The 14119-nt window shown below is 44.2% G+C and overlaps 1 protein-coding gene across 1 annotated transcript in view; it reads right to left on the reverse strand.

The window, feature by feature from the left end:
* LOC111220139 (glutamate receptor ionotropic, delta-1-like) overlaps positions 1–14119 on the reverse strand; it is a 542882-nt gene that overhangs the window by 263606 nt on the left and 265157 nt on the right. The gene's annotated exons all lie outside the window — the stretch shown is intronic.

Consider the following 14119-nt stretch of genomic DNA (forward strand, 5'->3'; position numbering starts at 1 on the left):
TGATCCATGAGAATAATTATCGTGTTTTTAAGAACCAAAAAAAACTATTTCATGTAGTTTTACATTCTCCTTTCAGGCTTCTCTCTGACTCTAGTAACACAGGATATGACCAATCAGAAGCGAGGAGGCTCTGGCTCTCTCTTATGATTGGCTGGATCTTTTTGAGTGATGCAATACAAATACAGCAGATTTCAAGGAACACTCAAGAGAAACAAATCCTTACAAGGTTGGATGGTGGGTCCAGTGGAGTGGGGCTTTGGGCTTCTGGCTGAGGGGTCGGTTGTGACATCACAAGTGTACAGACTGAACGTGTGGTTTAAGGCTCAGCATGGTTTCTGAATACAGGCTGTGCTGCATTTCCTGTGGACTGGAGGCTTTGATCTTATCACGTATTATATAAAACTAGACTGATCTATATCACATACAATGGACATCTCCTTTATACTGTTGACCGTTTTAAAAACAAGTTCTATCTCCGATTCCCTCTCTAGCTCTCTCAACGTCACCGTTCCCTCTCTCCTCTTTATCTCACACTAAATTGAGTCAAGAAGTCGACAACAACGACTAACTTGTTCTGAGTGTTAATACATGAAAGGTTGTCCGTTCGTCTTGTTTTAAGAAGGAGCTTACTACTGTAAGGTTTGTAGTTAATGTAGTGAGTGTGTAAGACCAATCGAAGCAAGAGCACGACCTTCCAACCCGGGTAGCCCGGTCACACAGGACTAACTAGCATCCCCTGCTTTTCTCAGGGTAATCCTTCTGCGAGTCTTTACAGTCATTGCATCTTTCAATTAAACAAAGACCATAAACATCACTCATATAGTTTGTTGATGTCTCTCCTCATTGACAGAAACAATAATTTTAGACGCCGGAAGTTACGGGCACTGAATCACAGTCACTTCGGCCTCTGAAATCACAGGGAGCCTATATAGCATAATTACAGATACAGACTATAGGCCTTGGAGGCTCAGAAAACATGCCGGTAGCTGTTGGGATAACTCACTCAGCAGCAGCTAAAATGACTTGGGTTTTGCAGGGCGATGGGACCTCACTCGCTCTGTGAGTCCACATGAGTCCATGTGTTTATTCCGTGCTAACTGAAGCCTGTGCAATTTAAGCCGAAGCGCACTCCCTGTGCATCCTAATGACATTACAGAGGATCCTACAGACGGCGGGAGACAGAAGCCACGAGAGTCGGAACAAGCACCAAAGATCTCCTCCCTCTGCCCTTTTCTATCCCCCAGTGTGATCTTATAATATCTTGCTCCAAATCTAGCCGCAGAAAACAAGCAAAATCCATGCTTACCGTTGAGCAGTGGGTTATGGATTGTACTAACGAGATTCCTTGCCGATGCCATCGCGGGCCTCTCAGATGACGCAGCGGAGACTTAGAATGCTGTATGATGAGGCGGTGTTGGAAGATGATATCACATTAGGGATACGTCAGTCTGTACTGAGGGAGGTGGATTGTCGAAGTGATACAGTCCTTACACGGTGCGGAGCGTTTCATTGGGGTAAACAGATGTTTTCGAGGAGTGAGAGCTCCCTGACCGTGCAGCCCGATGAGGTTGGTTATGCAAGCCGTGCATGTTAATGGCTTATCAGGCTGAGAACACTTGATGTTAACACAAATGGGAGCGTCATCCCGCCAGTTGGGTCTCTTGGTCTTCTATAATACATTAACAAGCTTGCAGCTATAATTCGTTCATTATTCTGTTTCTTTATTACCTCTTACCAGAAGACATAGTTTTTTTGGCTATCTTGCGGTTAATTGGATATGGAGGGGCATGTTATTTGAGCTAAATGAAACAATGGAAACGATGCTTACAAAGAATATCTGCAAAATGAAAGCATAATGGATCAGATGTGAGTTTCTATAAGTCAGCAGCATTTAAAACCACAATGGATTAAACGCTTCTGACACAATAAAGCAGAGTTTCCTGCTTACTTAGAGTGTTTGGAAGTGAAAGCCAATATAAACAGGCAGGAAGCCCATTCATAAAGGCAGTTTGCTTTTAAATGAGAGAGCAGAGAACTGACAGGACGTGGGGTGGGGGGGTGGGGTGGGGTGGGGTGGGGTGGGGGTACCTGCAACAAAGGACCAGAACCAACACTTCCAACTCAGCAGGACAGACAGGAACTAAACATTTGAAGCGCTTCTTATTCCAAGTCGCAGTCAACCTTTCATGATTTGTTGAACTCACTGCTAAAGCCTCACACTGGCTTGACCTGACTGACTGGTGAGCATGCTGAACAGGATGGGGACTGTGATCCTCAGTCACTTACATTAATGGCCCGTATGAATTAGAGGAATAACTACAGCAAACACAAACTGTATTAATGTCTTTATTACCTCCACCAAGGAGGTTATGTAACCGCCTGCATCTGTTTGTTTGTTTGTTTGTTTGTCAGCAGGATTACGCAAAAAGTGCTGAACCGATTTGCACCTATCTTGGTGGAGGGGTGGATCATGGACCAGGGAAGAAACCATTAAAGTTTGGTGCAGACCTGGATCATTTGCTATGAATCTGATTTTTTTTTCCCGTGAAGTCTGATTTATGTTNGGTGGAGGGGTGGATCATGGACCAGGGAAGAAACCATTAACCGTTTGACTTTTGCTTCGGCGGAGATCTGAGCTCTGCTGAGCCAATTTTTCTTTTTCTTTTTTTTATTGTTCCAGGATTTCACTGGGTCAAGTCTTTGACCTGAGTCAAGTCTCAAAGAAGTGTTAATGTTTGTGATTCAGTCAGACTGGAGTAACGTCTCAAGTCTCACATTAACAGCCCACTTTAAACTGTAATATGTTCATTTACATGGAATATAGAGGCAGTATTCTTCCTGCACCAGATCCAGTTTATTTTCTGGATCTGGAACAATTTGTACAAACTCATAGATCTCAACACCATTAGACAAAAGTGTTTTGTCCTGTCTCGCAAGGTTAAGGAGTGGATTGCAATGGATCCGCCCCTTTAACTGGATCAGTACCAAAATGTAATGGGTTCTTCCCTGGTCCATGTTCCATCCCTCCACCAAGTCTGGTGCAAATCTGTCAAAACTTCTTGCTTAATCCAGATGATGAACAAACAAACAAACAAAAACAAACAAGAAAACCAACACACCAATACACAGACACGGTGGATTAGCAGCAGCCATAACTGTAACATTATATCTGCTATGTTCACTGAGGCCAGCAGTCACATTGGCAGCCTACCAGTCAAAATCTGGGGTTTACAGCACTTGTAGACTGTGCTACCTAATCAACTCCACTTTGGCAGCGAAGCAGGCGACACTCAGAGATCCAGTTGTATTGTAAAAAATCTAAACAGCCTCAGATCCACTGCTTATCTACCCACTGTGGCCCGCAGATAAAAAAATTAACAAGCCACATGAGCTGCCTTCTCTGTAACTAAATCCACATGTTGAGAAGGAACCTCATTTCTAACGTGGTGCACACAGATCAGCAGTCCATCCCGAATATCCAGCTGTTGCTTTTAATCTCACCTCCGCCCTTCCACGGCCTCGGGCTCTGGATTGTTTTTAAGTAACCGCGACACAATAAGAGGGGAAATGAGATTCATTCATGTGTCACACGGAGGCCAGGGAAGCACAGATAATCGATAGGCAGTGGAAACAGATAGCCAGACGGGACTAACAAAACAAAGGAATTAGCGCTGCTAAGGCAAGGCCTGGTTGAACAGATCAGTGGCACGAGACAAAGCAGCCAGCCGAGAGGATTCTGTTTGTCTTACTCACTCTTTGTCCTCGTCTCCTGTCTATCTGTAAATCCCTCACTCCTGCAAACACATTAGTTCTTTTCTTTACAGTATTAGTCCGCAATATCTTCACGTAAATGAGGCTTTTGTTTTGCTGCTTTGGATCAATCAAAGCATATCTCACAAGAGATGCAAACAACAGCGCGAGTCACGACACGACCATTTGCTCTTTTCAACTGACAGCAGAGGAACTTTTTTTTGAGATAGAGGATGAGGGGAGGGAAAGAAGGAGGGATGGTTGATGGGAGATATATATATATATATATATATATTCTCACGCCAAGTGTAGTTTTTACAGCTGAAGTCATTCTTCTGTGTTTTTAAAAGGAATATGTCAAGTTTAGACGCAGCCGCCGGAGTAAGAGGCTCTTTCAAACAAAACAATTATTTTACTTGAAGACAGAATTACCAGCAGAGACAAATGTCAACCGCGAAGCGAGCGAGACGACCTGAGTGTAGCTGTTTATCCACTGATGGCTCAGGAAACTCCCGCAGTCAAACCATCAGACAGGTTGTAAACAAGCCAATGGCTTATCCACCATCAACCATCCGCCATCCTTTTGAAGTGGAGGTAAACCAGGAAGTGGGAGCATCTGAAGTGTTGCTCCAGGAAACCTCACAGGTAAAGTGACCCCCCCCCCCCCCCCCGAATTGAGACAACTCGGAAAGTCTGCAAAATGTTTGGTTGATGGTTGATGGCTTTTGACTCATGGTGCACATTCACATGCGCCAGATGAAAACTTGTATTATCCTTAAAGAGAACTGGGAGGGAGCCGCGGTTGCCAACTACAGTTGAACCACCACTTCCCTCCATACTGCACTTTGAGCTCATTCCACTCCTCCTCTGACTCCCTCCTTTATTCTGTCACTTCCATCTTTCTCTTGTTTCACCATCTTGATGTCTCAGTCCGTCTCCTCCCCTCCTTGCCTCCTCTGGGCTTTCTGCTTTGATTCCTGCTGTGTTTCCTTTCATCCTTCTGCTTTTCATCATCCTCTCAAGTTAAACTCTCGATCAGCACCTCCTTCATATCTCCATATCTCCCATCAACCATCCCTCCTTCTTTCCCTCCCCTCATCCTCTATCTCCCTCCCTCTCTTCCTTCATCCTCTGAAGTTGATGTCTCTCCGAGTCCCTGTTTCCTTTCTTTCATCTGGATACTTTTGGCTAAAGCGTCTTAAGAAGTACGAGCTCGTGGAGTTTCAGAACGGGAGGCTCCGGGGGGACCTGAGCCTCCAGCTCTGGCAGCAGCAGCAGCAGCAGCACCTTGCTCCGCTGGCTGAACTCAGAAAATCAACAGATATTAAAGCAAATATCAGGGAAAATCGATCCCTTAAACCAAATACTTTGCTCATAATTTGGGCTTTCTGATGTTGCATTAGCTTAGACATTGGCTACATGTGGACGCTGTGAGTTCAACAACAGAAAATGTGCGTGACGAAGCCTCGTCCCGACTGTATGAACAATGAGTACGACGTGAAAGGGAGTGAGGTGCCGTAAACCCAATGAAACTCTTGAGTCATTCATCCTCTGCAGAGACATTACATTGTGATCATCGTTTTAGCTAATTAACTACACATGACATATACTTCTCATTTGTAATTTTTTTTTCTTAAATCATGTTCATTTTATTGTTTTGTATGTTCTTTTTAGTCATGACATTATTGTCTAATGACAAAAATACTGCTGCTCACCGAGTTCTAGTTTTAATGTTGAAACTTTAATTGTTTCTGTTCTTTCTTCTGTGTTAATTTGATAGCTTTTCTTTTTTAGAAACTTTATAAACTTTTATTTCATCTGAGCCCCTCTGTCTCTCTCTCTCTCTCTCTCTCTCTCTCTCTCATATCTAACTACACTGAATATAAATAACTTGACATTTAAAAAATTTAAATTAAAAAGAAAGTTTAGTGTTTAACAGAACTAAAACTCAACTTTTTGAGATAGACAGATGAATATACAAACAAATAAATATGCAAATAAATAAACAGTTTTGCACATTTCCCTGTGGCTGTGTGAGCGATGAACAGATGATTTGATAAAAGACCGTTAAAGTCAGATAAAGATGAGTGCAGGTGCTTTATGGGTAAATGTGTAAAATGTAAACAATGTGTAGTTAAATTGTGCTGTAATGCTACGATATATTAAACAAGAAGGGAATATAAACTCATAAACGTTTATCTTGCCTCTTTATCACCCTCCTCCCAACACACACACACACACACACACACACCCCTCCCCCTCAGTGTTGAACATGGCTCCCTCTGCCCTCAGAGCTCATTTTTCACCTCGGGCCGATCAGGTCTTAATTTCTCTCATGCTTAATTAAACTATCTATCTCCATGGATCTGTAGCCCCATTACCCATAACACCCTACACCACCACAACAGCACCCCCCCCCCCCCCCCCCGCCCCCCCCCCCTCCCTTCCACAATGTCTCTGTTAATAGGGAGATGAAATGAATGACCTGTAGAGATAATAATGCTGCAGACTTTATTGTGGCTGACAATCCCCAGGCCTCAGCCTCCAAGCGATGCCCTGTGGACACTGGGGGAGTGTGTGTTTACACATGTGTCTACATGCCTTGTCTTTACATGACTGTGTGTGCAGAGAAGTATGAAATCCTTTACTCCTTTTTTAATGGAGGAGAGATGCACTGAGAATCAAGAGCCCCTTCTCCCAGATAAACTTACACCGGAGGCTAAGACTGGCATACTAATGTTGGCATGTTATCATTTCAAACATTAGCATGTTAACATGGCGCTATTAAGCATGTAATCTGCCAGCACTTTCCATGTAAATACCTTTCCGTGCTAACATTAGCATGTAAGTACAGCTGAGGCCGACAGGATAAATGCATATTTTGACAAGTGGGTGGTGCGACATGAAAAGTTTATAGATCACTGAAGTTATTCAGAGTCAGCGCTCTCTCCTGAAGATCAGGCTGACACAACTGCTGACAGCCATCAACGTTATTTTGAAGTCCAGGATCCTGCAGACCCATGTTCAAGTCCCAGCTCAAATGTGTGTTAGGTTTAAAACTAATCACCCACTTTGTTAAAACTAAGGGAAAGACAATGGGCTCGGTTCTATAATGAAAAACTGACAGTGATCTGAGCGCTGTGAATTGCCTAAACATGTCCATTAAAATGTTCATCATGTTTTAGTTGCTGCAAACCAATAAGTGCGACGTCCCAAATTTGCATCCTGGGACTTTTTGTCACACGTCAACCCCCCCCCCCCCCCCCCCGCCTGTAATCGCTGTGCTGTCGGCTATTAAATAGTAATTCATTTAAAACATTTAAAGTGTCGTCAGTGAACATTTACATTTTTGCAACTTTGCAGATACATGGATTAAAACTGTTTCCACATTTTGCTGCTGAAAAAATTCTTCTTTGAATGGGACGAGATACGTGTATATATGTGTTAAATACACATAACAACATTCCTCTAGTATATATTTAACTGATCTGAAACGTATTTCTTTTCATTTCCATGCTATTGATGAAATGAGCTGTGTTCTATATAAAGAGTCTCTAACTATCAGCTGTATTGGCATGAGTCTCAGTGGAGACAGAGACAACTGTAGAGGTTGTAATCAGTAATGGGTTCCAGGCCTGGGCAGAGATAATGTGCAGCAAAATAAACAAAAGCAATGTCTGTATCGAACCTCCATCTCGTCTCATTATATCTCCTCTTAATTCACACAGACTCTGGCTCTGGGTGTTTCCACTGAACGTGAATGTCTGAGCAGCTGACGTCAAATTGTGAATGACTTTTCGGTCTGTTTTCTCCTACAGTGCAAAGAGCCAGGATCATTAAACCTGGATCAGTTTACTGAGGAATATATGTGCATTTCATTAGTATGAAAACGTGTTGATTCCTCCACCTCACAAAGCTGTCGGATTTTATCAGATAAACATGTGTTTGCACAGTGTGTGTGTGTGTGTGTGTGTGTGTGTGATTGTAGTAGTAGTAGTAGTAGTAGTTGTCGTTAAAAGAAACGCTGGGCAGAATTCTCATATCTACAAATGCAAAGCAGCGACCATTACAGGCCAGGCACTGTGCTGCTTCAAATATGCAAAACCCTCATCCGACAACAACCTGAAGCCATGTGCAGTATGGTAATATTGTGTTTGGATACTTCACCGCTCATGGCAGCCAGCTAGCCTCATCCAGAGAAATAAAGTTATGTGCGATCACTTCACAAAAGATTTGGTTTTATGGGAGTTGTGCTGGCAAACAGCAGAGTAAAAGGAAGGTGTGTTACCATGTGGTTAAACAGTAGTCGAGACAATTCTGTCTCTTGTGCCGTCTTTGTTCTTATTCTGATATTACTGTCATCACCTCTAACCACAACACAAGGTGATGCTATAACTGCTATAATCCACCTGATGAATATAAGTCAAGCAATCAGCCTCTTTTATCTCTGTTTTGGTCTCCACCAACTCCTGACAAAAAAAATCTGGCTTTTTAGCTGCTAAACTTTTTTAATTATTCTCTGTGGGTTTGTTAATACAAGCCAGACATATCACATTACAAAAAGTAATTAGCTTCAATGCTAATGTTATTAACATTAATGCATTTAAAAACCCTTAGAGTATCCACAGCAGAGAGTGTAACTGGATCCAAACCAAACTACGAATCCCTTCCCAGTCCTGTATCATAAACAGCAGCTTGCTCAGCCTCAGGTTAGAGTGAGACAGCTCATCAATATGATTGACAGGTGGGAGGAAGGCGGGACTAACAACAAAACACCTGTCATCAGGTGAAATATGTCTGCTTAAATCCACCTACATCGTGACAAAGGAGCAGACATGTGGTCGGACCTCCATGCTGCATTCAGGGAACTCTGGGAATCAAAGAGCTGAACATTTGCATGCAAGGTTGTACAGCTCGTTCACTCAGCCGCTCGCACTCTGACCCATAAACACAGTAAAGAAGAACTTAATTATAGTGTTGGGCCGTTACCCAAAGCTCCTTAGTCCCACAGGTGAGGTGATTGTTAGTGGGATTTTAAACATCGGCCCTGGCAGCGTTAATGTCATTTCCTAACCATTAAGCCGAACACCATGGAGCATTAAATGTGCGGGCGTCCGACGGGTGTGTATGCATATGTGTGTACGTGTGAGACAAAGGGAGAGGGGAGTGTGTTAGGGCGAGAGGTAATGATGTATTAGGGAGAGCAGGATCGTCTCCGGGCATCATTCATCACAGCGAGACAACTGAGGGACAGAGCCATCAGTCAGCCTTCACCGCAACACAACGCACACAGACAGACACACAACAGACAGACAGACAGACGGACGGACGGATGGATGGAGACCTGAAGAAAGCACGATCTGGAGACTGACAGGGCTGACGAGACGGATAGACAAGTAGGTTTTGAGGTGGAGCAATAAAAGAAAAAAAAAAGGGGGGAAAGTTCAGCTCAAGAAACACGCAGGAGGAAGTTAGGAATGAGTGAAATGGACAGAAGGACGGAAGGACAGAAAGACAGAGTGAGGAGCAGGTCAGCTGAAGCCCTACCCAGAATGCATTTACACAATCTTGGAAAATACAACCTAGTCAATCAGTAACAATAAAAACAAATTAAATGGTCAGTGTTGTCATATTGACGTTTAAGGTGTATTGATTGTATCCAAATGTCAATCATGTATTGAGTAACACACAAGGAAACATTCCACCTTAAAAGATGCCGGTAGCTGCCGGAAGCCTCTGAGCTGCTCAGTGAATTAAACAGATCATTAGTAAAGATGAAGAGACAGAACACATCCTTTCATTCATCATTCACTCGTGAACAAACTGTCCATAAAGTCAGTCTAACATTAGATCCTGTGATCATAGTTGAATGATGATAGTTACCGTAGAAACAATGGTTACATAACCTTCGAAACGAGCTGCAACCTGACTGCGTGCGTGCCACAGGTGCGCTCCGGTACCTCAACAAACAGCACTACACCACAACCCCACAACGGTCCAAAACAGTCCAATCACCGCAGCTAATCCAACATCCTACGAATAAAGCACTAATGGTGAGTGGGGGTGGGTGGGAAATGAAGGCCACACCAGCATCAGCAGGTCCGCATGGTTCCTTGTAACCTGACGTCACCTGCGAGGAACCAATCGCCCGGGAGCCAATCATGAAACCTGTCAATCAGAACAATACAACACTTGAGCGTCTCTCTATTTACTTTTAGGCTCAGCTCTTCACCAACTCCTCTGTAAATATAGCAGGTCCACAGTGAGATTCCCCGGTGGCTTCTTGAGTTTACGCACAACTCAAGAACTGCGGTGTCTGGGGAACTTTTGTCGCAGGTCATTCCCCCTCATTTCCTGTTATCTCTGCCATCGCTCCCTAGAAAATAAATAAGTAAATAAAGACGACACACAAAAATAAACCGTGTGTCAGTGCATACATAATGTTTTTTTTTCTTTTTTACGAGTGGGGCCCTGTTATGTTTGTGTTTCACGGAACACCCATGAGGATACACTTCCACGAGCACAAGGCGACGTGATTCATTACTCTCCAGTAGGAAGAAGAAATGCAGCAGAGAGAAGAAGACTGCAGCTTTCAGGATATTTGGCAAAGGTTTTATGAGGCAGGAAATATATGTGACGTGTTTGATAAGCATCAGAACTTCAGCAGTAAGTGACTGGTTAATGAGTTGATAGATATAAATCAGAAGAAATGAGGATTCAAAAACTTCATAAGCTGCACATGTGGCTGCTGTTGGTTGCCGTGCATGAGTGTTCTTTCACATTCTGGTAGGATCTGATGCCTGGTCTGTCACTGAAGGGGACATATGTTCATAAGCCATTTATCGTGCACCTGGATCCCTGAAACATTTTCTAAAAACAGAGTCCGTCAGCAGAAACAGGTGAAGTGATGCTGTCGTGAGTTGCAAGTCCTCTCACTCCTAATCCTCTCCTGCTGGAGGAAGCACATTTCTCTGTCTTCTCCTACACTGAGCTCGGTGTTTGCATTTCAAGACGTGACGCGCTGGCGTCATGAAATTTCATGTGGCCCAGTTGCGGAAGGCTCAGCCAGTTTAAAGTGGAGAACGTATGGATCAGGATCAGGTACGTCTCCGAGGGATTAAACCTCTGGGCTCGCCTAGAGAAACCCCTCTTACTATAACACCCTCCTACTCCCTGCTATCTAAAGCCTTCTTACATAAAGGTCATTCAACTAGAACTTCAATTCTACACAGAGGATTTCTGTAACGGCAGCAGAGGAATTACACCTGAATCATTTATGTCAGCCCAAGCCAAACTAATGGTTCAGATCAGTGCAGAGTTTTCAGGGAGATGTTTTTGTTCAAAGCAACTTGACGGCAGATGGTACACATGATGAGTCAAACTCTCGACTTGTTTATTCCCAAAACGCAGCCACCAAAAGCACGCAAAACAACCAATTTACAGATTTTGTGAAGCTTAAAATATTCAAACAGACACTGCGTGGCTCTGTGTTTGACAACCAGCGGCTGCTTGTTGCTTGTGTCCACACAGAGAAATGAAATGGCTCCGAATGTAATTGTGGATCTTGGGTTTTGTTTGGCCAGAGCTCTTGGAACCCATCTGCCTGGTGGATTACGGTTCTGTGGTGCCAACAAACAGCAGCCTCTTCACAATCATTTGTCTCACTTGAACCATGCAGACCTCCTTCATGGCAGCGCACGGTGCGGATCTGGGGTTGTGTCTGAGTGTTGTGTAGGCGCCGTGGCCCGGAGGGGAACCAAAGGGACACTTGACGGGCCCGGCAGGGGTCTGGAGGGCGGCCGTTCCCTCAGTGAACATGTTGGCTGTTGTTGTTGTGTTTGATGTGCAGTTTCTCCCGCTCTATCCTGAACCAGCTGAACCTGCCTCCCCTCAGGACAGCGAGTAGTATAATATCATGTGGAGGAGCACAGTGCGCTATCACCGAAGAGCAGTTATGAGGGTTGGAGGGAACGTATAAAAATAAACTGTGGTAAAGGTCATGTAAGGGCACGCTTGTTTGTGCAGCCTCTGTATTCTAATGGAGAGCAGGCAGCAGAAAACAACTCTGGGGGTGAGGCAGGGATGAACGAACGGCCCGAGGGACAGATAAATTGAACTCTTTCGCGCTCGCGTCGGGTACGAAGGAAAGTGGTGATGGAAATGATTTCTGTGATAACAAATTCAAAGTATTCACATCACCACACAACTCAAGCTGACAGCTTTAAGTCTCACACTTCTGCTTTTCATTCAGTCCAACCACCCCACCGCCCTGAATGAATAACGAGGGTTTAAAGATATTGTGGATGGTCACTAAGGCATGATATCGATTAAACTAGCATTTAACTACCCTGAAAGATGGGGCTGCATTGCATTTGCATTTATCAGACACCTCCAAATCATTTAACTGCAAGACGTTTATAAATACACATCATAACTCTCTAAAAAGCTGCTTCTCTGTTGTGAAACCACTCGGAAGATAATCAGCTTAACAGTCCTAATGTTTGTCTCTGCCTCAATAACACAACTAGTTTTTATTGAATGTTCAAAATCTGTCTACACCCCCCGAAGATGTTTTGTCAAATATCAAATACATGTATAAGCCACTAAGAAAGTGATAAAATTTGAGGTTTTCATTATGTAAATTGAGATTATCTACACACGGGGTTAAAGTTATGCAGCTTTTCTAGACTGTAGAGTCATTGACCAGGTTTCCATTCCGCCTGGGCCCACCTGCACTGTCCAGGAAGAGCCAAAACCAAGCGGAAAACCTCCAGGGCTTAAAAAAGTAAGCTAACACAGAAGTGCAAAAACCTGCAGTTCCTCTGATGACCACTAGAGTCTGGCTCCAACAGTGAGTCAATCCCCATAGACTCCCATGTTAAAATGTCCAACTTTACAGCAGAAATAAACATGTTTACAGCCTGGTACAAAAACAGTTTTGGTCTCTGGAGCTAATTTCCTCATTCATGACAACTGTTTACATAACTCACTGTTTACATTTTATTAAGGCTTAAAGTTATGGAGAATTGAGGGCGTGGCCTCTTTGAGTGACAGGTATGCACCAAAGTCTGAACTCCACACACGCCCCTCCTCATTTTTGGATTAGCTGGGAGCTAGGCGCGGAGTCAGACGCTGCCAAGATGGCGACCGTGAAGCAACTCACTCTGAGCTTCGTCAGAAACCTGCGGATGACGTCACGGAGGCTACGTCCATCTTTATTTACAGGCCAAAACATTTCCTGTTCAGCCGAATTCACTCTATAATCCAGTGTGTGGACATTTTCCTTCAGTGAACCTGCTCATCTAAATACAGACCTGGATGTGCACACAGCTGCTGTAGAGTCTTTATTTCCTCATGTCCAATAAATTTTCCGGTCTTTTCTATCAACAGTTCCTTCTGTGTAATGACAATGAACAAAAGCAATTCTTGTTGTAATATAGAGCATGTTTTACATTATATCTTGCCTCATTACTGAGCAGCTCACACAGTCTGATTGCAGTTCTGTGAAAAATGAGGAGAAATTAATTTGGCTGGTAGAAGCTGCTTTTGGCAGGTGCACAAGCTTGTTTACCAGCTCTTGGCAGGTAGACCAAGAAGTTAATTCTGGACCCCACCAATGGCCCTTTTAAGGTACATCTATCAGCTAATTTTGATGAATGACCAGTTAAAACAGTTCATCACTCACAACAACAGCAGCAGCAACATGCTTGGCTGCAGCACAGAAACACAGAGCTGACCGGACAGATCCAAACTTCAAGCTAAAATCCGCCTGCTGAGCCCTGAGGGGCAGCGCTCCAACACGAGTGTGAAATATCTCCGCCTGACGGCCTCTTCCTCCTCTTCCTCCTCCTCCCTCTCGGTCTCTCTGAACTCCCTGAGGAGCAGAGCAGCCCGGTGGTTCCTGTCAGCTTTCACAAGCAGCTGAGAGGAGGGTCAGAGGTCAGCGCCTCATCCCAGAAACAGAGCAGCGTCTGGGGGAAAGTGAGGCCCAGCGGAGAGCCTGCAGATCAAGGACGCACTCATTCGCCCATCACAGAACAGAGGGGAACGGAGGGAGGAAAGAGGGAGGAGAAGAGGGCGATAGAAGGGAAGATGGGAGGCAGGAGTTGGACAGGGGATGAAGAGGGGCAGAAGGAGAGTGGAGGGGGAAGAGAGGATGATTGCAAGGAGGTGTCAGGAAGAGATAAAGGTAAGGAAGTGATGGAGAATAACAGGAGAAAAAGAGGAGAGGAGTAAAAGGGGATGAGGAAAAAGGGTAGGATTGGAAGGAAAGGATGAGGAACAGTAGCAGGAAGACATTTAGGGGGAAAGGTAGGAGAGGAAGATGGTTACAGGAAAGGATGTGATGAGAGAACAAGGCAGAATAGAG

The sequence above is a fragment of the Seriola dumerili genome, unplaced genomic scaffold (genome assembly GCF_002260705.1).
Source record: "Seriola dumerili isolate Sdu_G_001 unplaced genomic scaffold, Sdu_1.0 BDQW01000068.1, whole genome shotgun sequence".
In the NCBI taxonomy this organism is placed as follows: domain Eukaryota; kingdom Metazoa; phylum Chordata; class Actinopteri; order Carangiformes; family Carangidae; genus Seriola; species Seriola dumerili.